Here is a 3,418-nt window from a genome sequence, read left to right on the forward strand (position 1 = left end):
CTTTCCCCAACTGAGTTTTGTTCTACCTGTTGGCTTCAGCTTCACATAAGCCCTTTTTCCTCTGATGGCAAGGAGACCCTGAGCAGTTTCAGGGTTCCATCCTACTTTTTCAGCTACCCCAAACAATAAAGGGTTCCCTCCAGCCGAATTTAAGATAAACTCACATTTGCTCTTACTGGGACATGTCCTCATTCTGGACCAATCAGGAAGTCAGAGATAAGTTCTGTGATTGATCAGCTTTGGTCACACAATTCATTTTATATGGGATCAGCTCACCTGAGCTAAGTAGAATATATCAGGGAGATAATTTCTCATAGAAAATAAGTTTTGTTCCTGAAAAGTGACGGGTAGGCCAGCCTACAAAGAACTGATTCAAGTTTGAATATGGACAAGAATGACAACTGAGTTGAAATTTTCTTCACTTTGATTTATAACAGAACTAGGATAAAAATTCTCAAAGGGTGAAAGAAACTCCCTAATGCCTCCTGAGTTCCTTGCACAGGCATGACTGAAGGCATGCCTATATATAATGCTACAAGTGTGGCAACCTGCCAGAGTGAATGTGAGTTTCAAGTGCATTGCCAAAATTATATTATTATCCTGGTGCAGGAGACATGTCAACACTCTTAGGTTTACCTACTACTGTGTAAGGCAGTTACTGCTGCACTAGGTTGAACACTCTATGTTCCAGGGCTTGTGTCCTTGGTTTACTCTAAAGGTGGACAGGATGTTGGGCCTTTAGATGTATATCATTTAATATACATTCAAAGAGAGAAGTCACAAAAGAGAAAGAGAAAAATAACCATAAATAGATAAAAGACAATAATATGCACTAGTAATGAAGTCACTGTAAACTAATGAACTATTGAAGGTGTCCTCTATCTACCAAATCAGCAATGTGCTTTTTGGTTTGTTTGTTTTTACTTATTTATTTATTTGCTGCACCATTCTGCTTGCAGGATCTCAGTTCCCGGCCAGAGATTGAACCTAGGCCATGGCAGTGAAAGCCCAAAATCCTAACCACTAGAATACCAGGGAACTATCAGCAATGATTTAAAAAATATATACTATTATTATTGGAAGAGAACATGAAGAAATAGGCACCTTAATACATTGCTCAATATATTTTAAGTTGGTAATATTTCTAATAGGCAATCTGGCATCAATTTTTCAACATTTGAAAGAAATTTTTTTCTTAAAATATTAATACTTATTTCACTATTCTTTGCTTTCAGAAAGAGTTAAACAAACATATACATATATGAACATACATATGCTTTAAATATAAACATACCATGGTGGCTCAGACAGTAAAGAATCTGCCTGCAATGTGGGAGACTTGGGTTTGATCTGTGGGTCAGGAAGATGCCCCAGAAAAGGGAATGTCAACCCACTCCAGCATTCTTGGCTGGAGAATTCCATGCACAGAGAAGCCCAGAGAGCTACAGTCAATGGGGTTGCAAAGAGTCAGACATGACTGAGCAAATAATACACATGCATGCGTGTATTATATCAATGGTTGGTTGTTTGGTTGGTTTAGTCGCTAAGTCATGCCTGACTCTTGCGACCCCATGGACTGTAGCCCGCCAGGCTCCTCTGTCCATGGGATTCTCCAGGCAAGCATACTGGAGTGGGTTGCCATTTCCTTCTCCAGGGGATCTTCCCAACCCAGGAATTGAACCTGGGCCTCCTGCATTGCAGGCAGATTCTTTACCAACTGAGCTACCAGGGAAGCAATAGGAAAATTAAATATAAATATAAAAAATACTTGGTTGAGCTACATTATAGTTCCTCGGTAGAGATGCTATTCTTTTATTAATATTGAATTTGAATATTTCAAATTTTGATCATGAATATGTAGAATTCATTTTGGAGAATGAGTTTTACCCATAATCATATATGTATTTTCCCAAAAATGTATTCTAAAAGGGCCTTAATTTTGTTAAACTACAGAATATGCACATTATTAATCAATTATCCTCAATGTACTTTGAGGATCACTGCATTGTCAATATTTTAAATATATATATACTAAAAGAAGTGTATTGTTAGTGAATTTCTACATTCTGAAAAAGAGAGCATCTGGGTATATACTATGCTCTTGTTTATAAATTTATGAGGTGATACTGAAAATATAATTCATGTTCTGGCCCACAAAATACTGAAATCATATGTATTTTAATGAAACACATATATTATGTAATGTAGTCCAATATATATCATTTGGTCACTGCATAGTAAGCCTAAGTCACCAATATTTTTTTTCAATATATTAAAAGGTAAATATAAATTACAGTAATAGCTATTATGGAAATACTAACTCATGAACCTATAAAATTATGTAAATACTAACCTAACAGTTTGTTTCACATCAAAAAATGATGATTAAATACAAGTGACAGTTTAATCACAGGGTAATCAATTAACTGAAACAAAAGACTGGAAAGTTAATAGTCATAAAGTACACTCCTAGCAGATATTTAAAATGGAAAATTTGCAAGTTTGAGGTGAACAATTTTATTTAAACTTCGGTTTAGGTCCACAAAAAATTTTGAGCCATCTGTTTTACATAAAAAATTATCCACACTTATGAAGATTCAAAATAATTAAAACAGTGTTCTTGACTTCAAGATACCATATATCTAGAACTGTGGTTCTCAACCACTGTTGGCGTAATAGTGAAGAATAAATCCGACTCCCAGGTTGGATCTGTTTCTTTTACTTTAGCCTCTGTGCTGTGCTGCCTGTGCATAGTCATGCTGGCTCTGTACGTTCTGTAAAAGAATGTTGCCTATAATCTGAAATAGATAGGACAACCCATTCTCAGAACTCTGGCCTTTATAGATATAACACTCTAATACAAATAGAGTTAAAAGGTTGCAGAATGAAGAATCACATTTGTCTTATTGGAGGTTTACTGAAACATCATGACCGAACCTATGTGGGCAGATGCAAGAACAAAGAATTCTGACAACAATAAATTTGCAACAACCAACCACAGTCCAGTCCCTCAGCTTTTAGTGTAAAAGAAGCCTGAATTCTAAATCAGGTAAGATGGTTCTCTAGGACATTTGTCTGCATTTTTCTGGGTCTGCTGACTGTTGGAATAAATTCATTATTCCTTGCCCTGACAAAGCATCTCCCAATTCACTGGACTGTCCTGTTGTGGGAATGAGTTTGGACCAGGTAACATTATCGCTTCAATGTTCCCTCAGTATGTGATAGACATCCATGCTTACCAAGGCAGCCATGCCCTTGTGACAAGGGCATTTCAGAATTGCCAGGATTACTGGAGGAATGAAATAGAGCATATCTGCTTTTCTACCAATTTTCCCATTTGAAAGAGGCACAAACCATCTAACAATTATAACATTTATCTTTGTATCATTGAATACTTATCATTCTCTGGTATTTGTTA

At 36.2% G+C, this 3,418-nt stretch overlaps 1 non-coding gene across 1 annotated transcript; it reads right to left on the reverse strand.

The window, feature by feature from the left end:
* Positions 1,661–1,732, reverse strand: TRNAC-GCA. Its single transcript has one exon. It is a non-coding gene; the product is annotated as a tRNA-Cys (tRNA).

This window comes from Capra hircus, chromosome 4 (assembly GCF_001704415.2).
Source record: "Capra hircus breed San Clemente chromosome 4, ASM170441v1, whole genome shotgun sequence".
Classification (NCBI taxonomy): domain Eukaryota; kingdom Metazoa; phylum Chordata; class Mammalia; order Artiodactyla; family Bovidae; genus Capra; species Capra hircus.